This window comes from Aptenodytes patagonicus, chromosome 1, assembly GCF_965638725.1.
Source record: "Aptenodytes patagonicus chromosome 1, bAptPat1.pri.cur, whole genome shotgun sequence".
NCBI classification, from domain to species: domain Eukaryota; kingdom Metazoa; phylum Chordata; class Aves; order Sphenisciformes; family Spheniscidae; genus Aptenodytes; species Aptenodytes patagonicus.
This window is the reverse complement of record NC_134949.1, coordinates 71,209,431-71,225,289: the sequence shown is the minus strand read 5'-3', so window position 1 is coordinate 71,225,289 and position 15,859 is coordinate 71,209,431. Positions and strand designations below refer to the sequence as shown.

The 15,859-nt window shown below is 40.5% G+C and overlaps 1 protein-coding gene across 5 annotated transcripts in view; it reads right to left on the bottom strand.

The window, feature by feature from the left end:
- The window catches only part of CALD1 (caldesmon 1), a 203,861-nt gene that overhangs the window by 105,310 nt on the left and 82,692 nt on the right, over positions 1-15,859 (bottom strand). For all 5 annotated transcript variants that reach the window (XM_076341925.1, XM_076341937.1, XM_076341956.1 and 2 more), the window contains one exon: positions 14,935-15,028. The gene's annotated coding sequence lies outside the window, so the exon portion shown is untranslated. The remainder of the gene's footprint in view (positions 1-14,934; positions 15,029-15,859) is intronic.

Below are 15,859 nucleotides of genomic sequence, written 5' to 3'. Positions count from 1 at the left end.
CTTACTTGGGGGAAACAAATTATTTTTACTCATATCATTATTACTGAGGAAATACTTAGCCTTTGCTGCAGATACAAAGGGCAGCTGAAAATTGCATTGCCCTTTACTACTGTTTAATCATAAGTGAAACTATCCCAGGTAATGACAATGAGGCCCCATCTCGAAGGACAAAACACACTGAAATCGGAGGGATTTTATAGTCCACAAAACAGTTTGTAAAAACACTTAGTCCCAAAATGAACTCTGACTTGCATTCACTTTTTCTCTGCATTCAAACACTGGGAAGCAGGCTCATGGGATATCATCCACTAGTTATCCTTGTCTTTTATCTGCTTCTACCAGCTTCATCATGTTAATCTAAATGCACACATCATGCATTTAGTCCTCCTGCACGCTTTGTCACAAATCTGTGGCCTGACTGTTGAAACTTGTGGCAATGCTCCAGCTGTTGGCCAGCTTCATCTCCAACTGAAACTGCAAGAGCAGAAAACCAGTGCCCATGTCAACACCTTCCAATCAGGAGCTATTTGTTTCTTAATAATAGGAAAGAACAGACAAACATCACTAAGAAACAGGTTAGGTCCAGCTCAGATGACCAAGCCATATTAAAGAGGAGAATGCATTTCCTCTTGCCCTATGAATGGCAATGCCAATTCTCCCATTGATCTCTATTAGAAAAAAAATCAGAGCATGGGAAAGGATATCACAGGCAGAAGAAGCTGCCACAACTATGGAAAAGCCAGTCTTCAGTTTCTGGCCTGCACAAATAAAACTGCCACATCGTATCCTTTCAATTTGTGCCTTTAAAGGCATAGGGAAAGGAAAAATTACTAATTCTTGTCAATGCTCTCTCATCTGACATCACTTCCTCTGGAAAGGGAGCCTCACGCTAACTCAGCTGGCAGATGTCACAGATGCACTGCGTGCCCTGATCCTGTCAGCTGCCTCCCCTCTGAGGGAAATGGTGTAGTTGCAAGTGCGCCCAGTGGAGTGTGCATCAGGACAGACATGTAGTGACAGAAGTGTTGGCTGGGACAGCAACCATCTGAGAGAGGGGCAGAGCCTGACCCCGAACTGGAGCTAGGTGCAGTGGAGGAGCTGGGGACAGAAATGCCCGCAGGAGCTGATGACCACACACGGAGTGCTAATCACCATGATGCTGTTAGCCCCTTCTCGATGTGCAAAGCCACAACGAGCCCACATGGCGAGGTACCACCACAGTGGTGTGAAGCAGGACAAGTCACAGGAGCAGAAAGCATGCTGGGGGCTCTTGCCCAGTGGAGTTAGTCACCCAATGGTGCAGGCAGGAGTGACACAAGACAGCGTTCTGGTGTCCGTCACGACAAGCAGAGGCTCGCACTGGGAGCAGCAGTCACAGCTCTGGCAATAGGCAGAGGGTCTTGGCTAGGAGCAGGGCAGGCATCAGCCAGGGAAGATGTTGCTCTGTCCAAGTGCAGGAGCATTTCTTCTGCACCAGAACTGGCAAGGAAGCCAGCAGTAGCAGTGCAGCTCTCCATACTTGCCTCTCCACTAGAGAGAAGGGTTTCCCCCTCCAGGCAAGGAGCTGATCAGAGATGGGAAGTATCTGCCTCTGCTTCCCTGACTTCTACTACTCTGCTCCTATCCCTCTCATTTGGTGCTCCCCTCTTGTCCTACCCTTGCACCACCCCTGTTGACCTTCATGCTTACATGCAATATTTCAACAATACATTGTCTGAACTTATTTGTGTTCAAGTAGGTTTTATGAATGTTTCAGCACTATATTCACACTCTTTCTCTGCATCTCTCATGTCTTGAATTAAAAAGCTAAGGTAATGCCGTTAAAAATAATAAAATGTTCAAGCAAGCCTAAGGTAAGGTTCCAACAGCAACATTCGCTCAGCCAGACTTCAAACTCCACATGTTTTCTGGAACGCATTTCCAAATACAAAATCATGATATATTAAGCTACATAGTCAGTCATAAAAAAGTAATAGAAAATAATATGAAGATACAATGCAGCCAGCTTACTGTGGCTTCGTTTTTGTATTTTCAACACTTTTTCTTTTCCTGTTAAAACATGCAGCCCTAGGATCCAGCTTTGCCTAGTGCTGAGCATCATAAACTCTAATGAGAGTTGAGGGGTCTCTGTTGCTTGCTCTGTTGAACCAGCAATCAGCAACAATACCAAGTTTTAGTCTTCAACCCTGCATTTTTAAAGAAAAAAGAAATACTACCAAAAAAAAAAACCAACAAAACTGAAGTTCTTTGGTTTGCTAATCTTACTAGTTGTGCCCTAAGAGAGACTAAGTATTTTGAATACAACCAGTTCCTCAGAAAAAATGAATGATAAATTTTCAAGGTCTTGCCTGTTGCTCTTGAACTTTAATTAACTCATCTTCCCTCCCAATACATGTACGCTTCCTTTGCACAGACACAATGCATGTCACCGTGATAGATACATTGCAGCTGAAAGTCCAGTTATTCAATGGCAGAGCATCATGGAAATCTGTGGAATTCCACCAGGAATGGATCCAGCTGCAGAAATTTCTACTGGGCTTTTCCAGCTCACATTTTTAAAGTCATCTTTACAAATGAAACCCAGATTGTTTCCTGCCAAGTAGCTATATCAATTTATCTCTAATGAGCAGCAATTCTATGTTATTTTGGTTGAAAATTGAAGCATGAGGTCAGTGCCAGCTTTAAAGAGGTAAAGCAGGGCAGCAAAAATGCAAAGCCTTTCGACAGGACAGCTCAAACAGGGTACCGCAAAATAGATGCCCCTCAAACCATTTGCCATATTTGAAGTTTACATCATAGACCCCACTTTATGCTGAGTTTAGCTGAAAGCAAGGAAACACTAACACAACGTCACCAAACCAGAAGACCCAACAGCAGTGAGGCTTTGTTACAACAAAAAAACGGTAGGCAAGATGACACACTTGCATGCTGTGCGTGAGCCAGCATAAAACCTGACACAGCAAGATTACAATATTGCCAGCTCCCCTCATGAGACTCACACAGAGAAGCTGTTTAATAATCTTGACAATAATCTGACTGCTATCTAGACAGTCAGGCACAAACACTTATTACCAGCAAATACCACAACAGCAATGCATTGGTACATCAGTAATGTATGCGACTGTGCAGTGCTTCACCCTGCAGGGGAACGGGATCGCCAAAACTTTCAACAAAGCCTGGCTCAGAGTCAGTTAAACAAGACAGGTGAGGCCTGACAGTATCCTGTGCACTTAATACTGAGAGTACAGACATACGTACTTACTTTGTATTGATGTGACAAAGGAAAGTTACACTTGAGCACTGTATCAAGCCAATAAATTTTACAGTTTAATTTTTTTAGGAACGGTGCCTCAGACAGTGTCTGTGTGGTCCAGAAAAGAAAATGTTTAATTTTCCTTCAAAAAATAAATGGAAAAAAAAAATCTCTGTACCGCGCATTATCTGTTACCTTTCCCTAAGTCCTCTTCCATAACGATCCAAATTCCCTGTGGGGTCTCCTCCAGCCTCCCTTGTTGCCAGGTTAGGTCCACTCAGCTCAGAATGAGACACAGAGTGCACATGGCTGGTCACAGTTTAAGTTCTGGGCACCAAATGCACATGAAGCACATTTTTCACAGACGATCCACAGAGCGGGGTTGTTTGTGTGCAAAGTGTTGGCCAAAACCAGAAATACAAAGGTGGAAGGGAAGGGAGGACAACTTCCAATCTGTTTGTGAATGCTCTACAAATAGGAAAGCAGCCTATGTTTACTAAGCAAATTGTTTTTCATAACTCAGTCACCTCATTTTTAGTTATGGGCTAGCTGGAAAAAAAATTGTTGACCTCAGCCTTCAAATCTTATGCCTTCTTCAAAATGACGAAAGCAGAAATAATTGCACTTATGACTGGTGTGTGTGCACTGAGGCCTCCAGATGGTGGATGCTTCACAACTCACCAGGTCTGATGGCTCTACAGGAGTGGAGTACAACTAGAGAGAAAATTTCTGCAAGGATACCCTATTAAATATGTGGAAAAAAGCATTAGGAAGGCAAGGGAACAGAGGCAAGAATGGCAAAAGAAGTCTGAAAAAAGAAATAGACTCTGGAAAAGATGTACAGGGAAGGATCAAACTAAAATCCCAGATTATAATGCCTGCAAACTTGGATGATTTTTACAACCCATACCCCAGATGAAAATCCTGAAAATAGCTTGCACCCTTAAGGTGAACAAAGAAAATAAAAGCCAGATCTGAAATTCATAAATAAACATGAGTAAACTAGCCAGATTTTTCAGTGCTTACCTGGACCAAATCAAACCTTTACAACTTGTAAATACTGACAAGTGTCACTTCAGATATTATTAATGGATTCCCTAAATATAAAAGACAGGTTGGTCTGCAGTTGAATCTTTTCTCTTTTGCTTTTCCAGTGCTGAAAGTAATTGAAAACAGAAAACATGCTTCTTGATGTAGCCTAACTTTTTAGGAACAGAAAGTATAAATGTTAGTTATATAGCTGACACTGCACTTCAAGTTTTCACTCGGTTGCACCCACATACCTTCACACAAAGCCAGGTAAAAAACAAAAGCATGAACACTTACAGTCATATAAAATACATGTGAAATATACCCTAGAGCACTATTAACTGATACCACTTGCAAGACATGCTAAATAAACATCCACATAAAGATGACACCAGTTCTTCTCCTGGCCAAGGAGCGTTGGAGAAGACACAAACTCGTAATGTAATTCTTTCAAACAAAATGGTGTCACAAATGACATTAGAGAAACTCTGCCCAAAGCAAAGTGTTGTATAGGGAATACATATGATTGCAAAGTCTGAAGGATGTGCACATACTTCAGAGAGGGCACATATTGGGAACAGATCTGAATTTTTACTATCTTTGCTACTGCTTTAAGTCCATATTATTTTGGTATTTACATTAAAGGAGATAGAAATATCTTTGGAGATGACTAAGCAGTTTCTTGATTTCTATTAAGTACCAAAAAGCAGTCCTGCCAGTTTATTAATATTTAAGTTTCTACAACTTAATATGAACTTGGTTCCAAGAACTACATAGGTCTCCTTAAAGTATGTGTAGCAAGAACTCAACACTGTGCCAGCTGGCAGATTAAACAAGCCATTAAAGTAGGCTCCTACTGAATTTAAAGGATTGTTTTTCATCTTTTCCCTCTCTACTCCTCTACATCCAGATGTATTATTTAGGGAATATTTTCCAGTCCCAGTAAGAAAAGTAAAAGAAATGCCCTTGGCACTTAATGAGTTTTTCCTCTGATGCGGTCTCCTGCTGCACTTGGAATTTATTCCATTACTGTATGGCTTGCAATGGTCCCAAAATACCTCTGACTATATGAAAAGACGGGGAAAGCGTGTTTGGGGTAGGTATGGTTCTTCATTCAAAAGCAGGGACAGCCTGGGGTGATTGATCTTAGCGGATGATTTCATTCAGACCATCATTATCCCAGCATGCCACCCCACAACCCATGCCCTGCAGCCCCTTGTGCAGGAGACCAGCACTGTTACCTGCACGTTATCGTTGGGAAAAGCGGAGCATGCTAAGATTAAGGATGAGGCCAACATCAGCCTGGAGCAGGTTGGCAGAGAAGCTTGTTTCTCTGCAGCCCCTGCAGGACTTCAGTGATAAGGAAAAAAAACTGCGGTAAAACCCTGTGCCTTCACAGAACAGAGGCCTTCAGCATATCATTTCTCCTTCAGAGGTTCAAATACTTATTTGAACTTTGTTAAAACTATCTGAACTTCGTGACCTAGCAGTATTCAAAGGAAGAATGAGTCTAGAATAAACTCTGGTATTAAACCAGCCCTGGTGTCATCTATAACAGTATAACAGATATATAACAGTATTTCAGATTAAAATGCCCCCTATAACAGTGTTCCAGATAAAACCTCCAAAAAAAAAATCAGTTGTATCTGCTCCCTGTGGCCATTTCAGACTGACTGGAACTACTGGCAGCTGAAGGAGGAGTACTGGATTTGAAATACCTGGAAAATAATTTTATAAAAATTGAAATAGAAAAATACCACCACCTAGGCCTCCCTCAGTTCCTGGGTAGTAAAATGAGTTCAGTCCCATAAACTTGCTACTGAACTAGAAAACAAAAAGGCCTTAAAACCAAGTACAGGCACACAGCCAGAGGCTGAGATAGCCAGGCTCCGGAGCTTGACCATGACTCGGAGCATCTCCTTTCCCAGGAGCAAGAAGCCCCTCCAGGCTCCCGCTCAGGCCCTGTCTGGTCCCACAGGGCGAGTGGGCCCCCTTACTCCCAGGCAGACCCAGCAACCATCTTGGCCCATGCAACAACTTCAGAATTTGGCTCAGAGTTTGATTGGCCAAAATTGTTCTGGGGGTCACAAACATTCCCTGCCTGCTTCTTAAGGGGCAGTTTAATTCTTAATTGTATAAAGCTAAAGTGTAAAAACTGTATTTTGCATGTATTCTTTGTTTCTAATACTCGGTATCTGTAAGGGGACTCCCTTGCTTGGCTAGCAGTCGGGATTCATTAGACCTTTTATGATGATTCTTTCTGGTGTGCAGATATATGATGAATCTCAGATGTTTAAATAGCATATAACAGTGCTCCATTGACCTTGCTGAGTACAGTTGGAGGGAAAGAAAGGTAATTTTCCTCAAAGAAATTTTAAAAATGTGTCTCCACTATAGCACAGATGCAGAGGATAAAGAAACTCCAGAGGGATTAAAATATTTTAGATTAATTTGGAAGAAGGCCACATTGTGTAAAGCCTGGTTAGTTTGGGCCTTTCCAATTCCACGCCATATAAACAAACCCATTTAAACTGCATTTGTTAGAAGGAATGTTTAAAAAAAAAAAATCCCCCAAAGTAGTTGTAACTCAAATGACCTCCAGTTCTGTATTCTCTTCTTACTGCCTAAAGAACAAACATATGTACAATATATGCTAGCCAGAGCTTGTGCAGTTGCTGCATGATTCATACTGCTTGAAAATTAAGTCATTTAAGTAAAGGGATTCTGGCTCCCTCAAGCAAGGTTTTAAAACTGAAGCAAGGTTAGATCTGGTTGGTTTTGGAGCTGGCTTCCATACCGTGATCAAGACCATAGCTTATAGATCTTTGCTTTGGGTTGAGCGGAAGGAAGTAAAAGAAGAAAGGAAATTAAAAGGTAGAGATGGAAAGGAAAAGAGGGAAAAAGAAAAGAATCCGTATCATCAACACAACTATATAAGGACTAACCTAATGTTCAGTGTGCCACTGTCTGGCAGAAGCAAGTCCTTAACGTTTACTCACTTTTAAGGTCAAATTTTGCCCCTTTTACTCACACAGAATAGAGTTTTTGCCTGCAGAGTCTTCCAAAGAGACAAGTCACAGAGTGTGGTACTAAATAACCATAAAAAGTAAACGGTTGCTGACCCTTAGGAGTTAATGAAGTTGAATCACAAAGGAATATGAGGGTAGCAGTAAGCCAGCCAGAGGGTTAACAGCATGAAACACACAGTGAGTCATTTTGCACGATTAGCATCTACAAAGCAGCAGGCACTTAAAGTAAAGGGACTTTCCTTATCATAAACCATAAATCCTGGAGCAACTCAACATGAGGAATACCCTCCTATCTGCCACATGGATGAAGAGAGTTCTCCAGTGGTCCCAGGCCTCCTTGAGTTCTTGAAACAGTACCCAACTATTTAACCGTAACTCAGTCACTGTGCAAATTCCTCTCCCTTCAGAGGATGTGAGGCAGCTGGCCCAGCTGAGGACAATATATTGTCTGCTCTCTCCCAAATACCCAAAGGAGCCAACATCATTTCACCACTGAATGTAACCATCTTGGAGAGGAATATGCAACTTGTTCGAAGTTCAGAACAATACAACTCAACAGTTTAGAATACAAAATGTGGAAAAATGTAATTTTCATTACAAGTAATGTACTTTCAGAGAATAAAAGGTAATTTAAATACTGGGATTTGAGGGCTAGCATCCCTTCTCTTACTGAAGTTCTTATGAGACGTTCTGAATATGATATTGCAAGAGGCTATGATGGTCCTGACATTATGGCCGTAAGATTCAACTGTGATGATGGCTTCTGCAGCTATCATACATTTGATAGCATGTCATTTGCTTGCTACAATGCTACAGGTTTAAGTTTTCCATGTGATCTGTTTCCTCTTGATGGTTACTGCACATTAGCGATAAACACGTTCTCCAGCATCTCCTGCACATTTTTACTTTGATTGCATCTATAACCAGCCCAGTGCTCCCATATTCAGCCTGGTTGCATGAACGGAAGGGATACATTAAGTTCTCTTTGGAGATACTCCAGGTTTTCAGGGATATAACCATAACCAGAAAGCTGACCAAGGGGATTTTTACATCATCAAAAAAAATCAATTCAGAATGTAGAACTTCTTGTGGTTGAATTTTGTTCTTTGAATGTCATGTATGAACCTTTGTTTGTTGACATACCACTCTACACATTCATGAAAACAAGATGTTCTCTAATCACTTAAACTATCGTGGTAAAACATTTTAAATACATACTTCACATAATTTCAGAAACAGATGCTAGATAGTAAAAAATGCATGTTTGCAGAAGAAATGGCCAAGACCTATTTATTAGTGCTTGGAATTTTCTATTTTGTGTTTCACATTATCACCAGCAATACATGAAAAACTCAACAGCTATTATGTCCTAAACTTTCCTTTTGAAATGTATTTATTTTTTAAATTTACTCCAAGAAGTTTATGAGTAGAAGTTAGTATTTTTCAACACTCTTAACTCTGCCCTTTCACTCACATGCCTGCTACAATTCTGTGTCCACATATTTTTTCTTTTCTGCATCTTCAGTAGGATTTGGGTTTGTCTGCTCTACCATCTCACATAGTGGCTTATATAGAGGCTTCTCTACTCCACGTAGAAAGACATGTAGGGCTCACGTGATAATTTCTGCCACGGCCAAAATATCAAGTCGTTCTAACTTCCACCTGTCTGAAATAGAAGTTGTGCCCTGCAGAGAAGTTTCCCGCTTTCACCTTAGCAGTGGCATCCTTCCTTTGTGGAATAACACTTAAAATTTGGAAGGAGCAATGCCCTTCACACTGCTCATAGTCCTAAAGCTACTGCATGGCCCCTTAAAAAAAAATGCAGTTCTGAAAGGTACCTCTTTTGAGATGCTTTCTTTTTCAGTTTAGCATCAACACTGATAACCATTAATCTAAGAAAGTTTATAAGATATTCAGCCTAAAGTTTGCTGCTGTTAGTAGTTCTAGCCTAAATGTTGTTCCTCATAGTACTCCTAGTTAAACACTAGTATACTAATAACATAACTCCATTCTTAATATTGCCCCTTTCCTGATTGATTCAAATGGAGTATGTCTGTTATCTGTAGTAATAAATTTTGAAATCTTACTGGCTCTTAGTCACGTGGCAGAAGTAAGATTAATTTGATTGCTTAATAAATCACATTGTTTTAGTTTAGTTACATGCTACAGCCAACTTTATGTTGCCTGAGGTGGTCAGGGGATATGTTAAGGTCATACAGATATACAGCGGGGACGCAGATGTACAGTGATGTAAAGTCACCCAAATGGCTTTGCTCAGAGCCATTTCAGTTTACGAGTAGGCTTTATGAGCTCTGGTAACAAGGCAACCCCCCAACTGCTTCCACACAAAGCTCCTCAGGTGCGTCAACTCTGCGTTTCCATCCTCTAAGCTCCTGGCACCCTCCTCACTCAGGCACTGGATGCAGTAGGGAAGCCGTGCACAGCCACATAGCACCAGAAACGAGTCAAGACCCAAGATGTGACTGCAGAGAGCTGGCTCTGGTGTCCCTGCATCTGTGTCAGGACTAATCTGCTGCCTCAATAAAATATACTCAGTTAACACTGATTGTCAGTTTGTTAAAGACTACGTAGACTTAGTTTGTATGGAATAAAAACCCCTGAAAATTCTGGTAAGAAAAAAAATAACTGAGGGGAATCAATTAATGAAAATAATTAATGAAACTAAATTTTACTTTGAGATTTGTGATTTCTTTGTTGCAGATTTTTCTCTGGTTTTGCTGTTCAGTATTTTCTTTGTACTTGTAGGAAAATAGTGCTTAGATTATCCTCAGTTTTAACACAAGGCAAAAACATGACAGAGATTTGTCTTTCAGTGATAAAACTAGTGAAAATAGAACACTTATGATAACCCTGTCTTTTAAAAACATCAAGTAAAAAGCCCCCCGAGCTCCACAAACATGTTGCAGACTGCACATGTCACATAACTAAGGACTACAATTTTTTGCCAGAGGCTCCCACATTTAACAAAGGGAAACACTGCTTTCAACAAAAGATGCTATTCTAGTTATGTGCCCTTTTACCCTGTCAGAGAAACAGCTGGTATCATAAAGTCACAGCTAATTTGTATCATGTCTGCATTAACAGTCAGATTCAGTTTGTATCAAACTTTCGAAGTTGGACTTAATACCAGTTGATGGATGACAGCTTTTCTTGCCTCCCCCCTTCTCAAAACATATTTAAAAATTGCCTCCCACATTAAAAAAACCCCAATATTCAAAATACAAATGGAATCTTTAACATGTTTCACATAACCAGAATATATGAAAATGTTTAAAACTAGTAAATTTAAAAAAAAAAATCCTAAAGAATGAGAAAATTACACCAGCAATTCTGAAGTTCTGTGACAAATAAATAGTGCTTTAAAATAGACATGTGGGTACCAAGTGTAATGGAAAAGAATTTTCTCTTAAAAAGAAAAGAAAAAAACTCACAACTTACTTGCCTCAGGTAATCTCTTGCAGTTTGGGATATCTGTTCTTCTAAAAAAATTTCAGTCTGCCTGCAGAGACTTTAAAGGTTTTTTCAAGGTCAGCACTCAACAATTTAGGGAAGGCCAATTTAACTTTTTTTTTTTTTTAAGGGACCTGTTTCTCATTTATGCTATTAAATGTCATCTACTCCCATTTTAAGATCCCCGAAGCAGAATGCCTGAACTGTGTAAAGGGACTTTAGTGAAAGTGAGAGTCAGGCCAAAGATTTAACAGCTCCAAACCCACAGCACTCTTGTGAGAAAGAGCTGCAAAGATCAGGCTCTTCTTGGAAAACAGGCATGGGGGAACATCCAGAGATTGGGAGTTCAAGCTCAGTTCAGATAAACATCTAACAGCGCTGGTGCACTTCTGAGGCTACCCTCCACAGCACCTGAGTCTACAACATTAGCTGGAGACAAGATACTCGTTTGAGATTTCAGCTACTTCCTTCCCACTTCCAGATGATCTAGAAGTATTTGACCAAGGCTCTTTCATCCCTCAATCTGAAAGCGTCATCAAAATGTAGGCAAGGAAAATCTCACAACATCCTGAGAAGGGAACTTTTTTTAATCTTTTTTTTTTTTTTAATGCTGCACAGTATAATGATTATCAAGGTTCTGAACAATTGCCCCATTTATCAGAAAGAGATTGGTCTGCTCTGTAAACTTACGTACACCAAGTGAACAACGTCCCTGGGAAGTTCAAAGCAGCAGTATCAGTAATGCAGTTTTAAAGTGACAGGAGAGCTTATTGTGACAGAGCTGTGAAAGGGCAGTTGTCAATGAAGACTGAAGAATCCCAGCTCCCAGCCTATCTTTCCCTCAGCGCACGCATTTCCTGCCTTAGAAGGTTAATACTGAGCAGAAGACAGTAAGATACAGCTTCTGCTGTGCCTAAGCTGTGCTTGGCACTGCTCTCTGATGGACTCCTTGCCAGTGAACAGAGCCAAAGCACAGCATGCTCCTGCCACATCCTCTCCAGCGAGCTATATCTGCTCTCTACCTACTGGGAAGATGCAGATAATCAACTCCACTCCCTTTACTCCGAGCACAGCAGTGACTCTGCCCCTACATATGATCCTTGTGCTTGTTCAGATTTTTTTTTTTTTTTTCAATGTTCTTAAACCTCTGTCTGGCAAGACATGGTTTATTAGAAGCAGATTTCTCTTCAACTACTCAGTGTGTCAGTTTTACAATTCCTAGGTGGTGTAATTCCTGGAAAATAAAAAATATTCTTCATCCAAAATCTTGGATGAGTCACAGCAGGTTTACTTGTTTTGGTTCACCCTTAAATGAAGCATAACTTTCTATATCTAAATGATGCTCTGGTTTTCTTTGTTTCAGCTGCCTGTTAGCTCCAAATTTCTTACAAGCAATAAGACTTTTCTAGCAAATGATGCCCACCAATTGGGCTCAGCAGCCAAAGGCAGCCATCACATTTTCGTGGGACTGTGAATTGCATCAGGAAGAACGACACTATTACTTCCCAAGCTTGATTCTCTGGTATTAAACTAAACTCCAGAGCTGTCTTTAACACCTCTTCAGGAATGCAACGCAACACCAAAGCCACCAGGTTCTCATATCTTACAAAAGAGATTTTACCAAAAAGTGCCCTGGCTGCACGTAGAGGTCACCTGAAGTCCCAGAAGCTACAGGGAAATTCGGGCAAGATTGAGTGTTGCGCCTCCTCTTCGAAGCAGCAGAGAGGACAGATGAGAGAAGGAAGACCCTACGCTCATCTCAGTTTAATTCGTCACAATAAAGCCATAGAAAAATGTCTTCAGAGACTCTACAGAAATGCTTTTAGTCTTGAATATTTAAGAGAAAAGCTGACCAAAACCTTTCTTACAGTGTTCCTAATGGCAAACATCTTGACTTTTAACAAAATGTACGTTTCCAAGGAAGATAAAAACCAATCATCGCTAGCCAGTGACTTTGAACCTTAACCTTATAGGGTATCACTTATTTTTGAAAGTAATTTATATAAGCGTGTCTCAGATTGTCTTCTAAAGTCAGATTTGGCTGTATTCAAGAACTAACAGAAGAGTTACAGGACTGTCATTAAAATACTAAACTATATTACTGCTTTTTATATTCAGATAAACAGATGTGCCATGTTTCCAGTACTTTACAGAGATAATGCTTGTTTTTTCCTTTCCAAATGAGTGTATTGGTCCACACCATTTGCTTTAATGATTTTCTAAAGGCAACTAATGGCCTTTTTCATGGTATTTCCATTCACGTCCCCTAAAGACCATCCTCCTATTTGGCCAGCTTTACAATGTGAAAGAGGAGGTTAAGTGTAAAAAGTATTATCAGATTTTGCCTTTCCTATTTTGCCTTTCCTTCCTCAAGACAGAATTCTTCCATCACTTTGACAAGTGCTGTGCAAGCACCATGGGGACTTCAGCATGAGACAGATGACACTCGCCCTGCATCCTACACTTGGAGCAGATGAATGAGTCCCTGAAGGACAGATTTTCAAATGCAATGTATCCATCAAAGTAAGGCACCAGCACCAGCTCAGAAACACACTGAAGCACAGTCTCAGTTTTGAGGGACTGAAGTGCCTTCTTTCAACACCACAGACTGCATGCTCAGACATGTCTACAAATACAACTCCAGTTGCTGAGCTGTCAGAAAAACTCTGGAGGGCAGTCACTGCTCTCTTTGAATAGCCTATCCTAAGCACAGGGGGAGAGCACTTGCATTTCTGATCCCATTTGCTTTTGGACAGTATTGCCTCCCTCTCCTTGGGTCAAATTTTTAGGGAATTTAGGTACCTCATAAATGCACCACCCAAGGAAGCACATGGGAACTTAAATTCAGTGATCTCACTGGAAGAAGCGTTTCACAGGAAATTCTAGAACATTTAGGCTGGTTCTGAATCAGAAAGAAATCCTAATTTTGGAATATCAACATTTCCTACAGACTGGAAATCCCAGATTGTATCTGGCTTCAGTCTTAAATACTCTCCCCACAAAGGCTTGAAAGTAATGCAGAACTCCGAAACAGCAACCAGGGCAGAGAACAGCCTGCAACAATTATCAGCCCATTCAGCACTTGCACAAACATTCTCAGAAGTGTAGGCAAAGTTAAATTCTCTTCCCCAGGAACGATGACAAAAACAGCTAAAACGGGCCCAGACCCAGCATTCTGATGGGGGGGAAGGCTGATGGAGACGGAAGGCAATGCAGCCAGAGTTCAGCCTGCCGCCATGTCTCTCTCCTCCTCCACACTGCTCTTGCCAAAAAGAGGGGGAATGGAGCAGAGGTACAGAGGAGGTCCAGGCACACAGAGAACATAGTCACTCATCAGTGAGTATAAGCAGCTCGCTGTAGCCTGAATTAACTGAAGATGATGGTATCTAAGGGAGTTGCCTTGACCCCAGTGCGATATTTCTGACCCCATCAGTCTGTTGTCATAGGCACTGCTTAAACTTAGAGCCAGTCCTCAGTTTGTCTCCAGTCTGGAATTTCCATATATCGAGGGGCCGAAGTTTACACACATTATAAACACTTCTTTTAAATGGTTTGTGAGCCCTCGCTTGTTCTGGCAGTGAAAGAACAGTTTGTAAAAAATGTTTAAGTCTTACACGTTGTAAATAGTCAGTAAACACGGTTACTTGGACTCTCACAGACTCCTAAGAGCCTGCTTGCTTTAAAAAAAGAACAGAAGACAAAACAGGACAGTAACACACCAGCACATGATCTTAACACAAGTAAATACGATTTAAGACTCCCATTGCAGGCAAAAATCTTGCTGAAATCCAGCAGAGAAATAAATATAGCTACTAAAAGAACAGCCATACACCCACAAAATGATTACTGCAAAATTTAAAGATTTTTATATGAAGATAAAATTCAAGATAAAATCCTTTATATCTACTATCAGTTCTGAATAAAATAATCTCTGGTGACAGTGATCCCAGAGGAATAGGAGTCAAGGGTCTGACTGCAGGGCTGTCTACTGATTTTCAGAGGGATTTGGATCAGCCCCCAAAGAAGAAAGCAAGCACACAGGATGAAAAAAAAAATCCAATATAAAAGCATCAATACAAAAACCGGATACAGAAAAACCTCCTGAATACCACAGGCAAGGAAATCTGAGGTAACTGCTTTGATCATACTCACAGGAAGGCAATCAGAGGAAATATTCTGAGCTTTTCAGTAACAAACCAGCTGCTAATGAATTCAAAATGATGACTCCAGAAAATAGAGGTGATCACTGTACAGAAATAGAAAATAAAGAATATTGTTTAGCAATGGCATAATTATTGCACAGTCGTCATTTCTCTTTAGTAAAGTCTTCTTTAACAACACCCCTACAAAGGTTTTTAAAGTATGGAATAAAACAGAAAAATTTTGCAAGAGACCGACAAAACCCACTATCAACAGCTCTATAAATTAAGAGTTTGACGCAGACTTTGATTTCCCAAAATCTCTCAACAAAGTCACTCACTAAAACCTCTTTAAGAAGTGAAGCTGATACAGGCTAAGCTGAACATTCTCTTGTGATTGGTAAAGGACGAAGCAAAGCATCAGACCAGCGATGAGTTTTCATAACAGAGCAAGGTTTCCAGCGTACCTCCCTAAGGATCTACACTGAGACCTGTAGTATTCAACATATTCATAAAAGCACTCTGCAAAAGCAGATGAACAGTGAGAAGACAGAGTCTGTAGATGATACAAAACTATTCATTATAATAAAATCTGAAGTCAATACAAAGAACTGGGGAAAGAGTTCATAGTAATGAATTTCTATGGGCAGACTGAATTCAGTGTTCATTAAGTAAAGGTACAGGGGAAAAAAAAAAAAAACACAAACAACTTGTATCTGTATACACAGAGTGATCAACTCTAAATCAGTCAATAACACTCAGGAAAGACATCTTGGAGTCTGAGGAAGAGCTCCTCTGAAAATATTAGCTGACTAGCCAGCAGTTGTCAAAAGGCAAGTTAAGAATCATTTGGGAAAAATCTAGGTTCTATCTAGGTCACACATATAAATATATGGTATATCTATGTTCTCAGTTTTGCATGAAGTTCTGGTTACCCT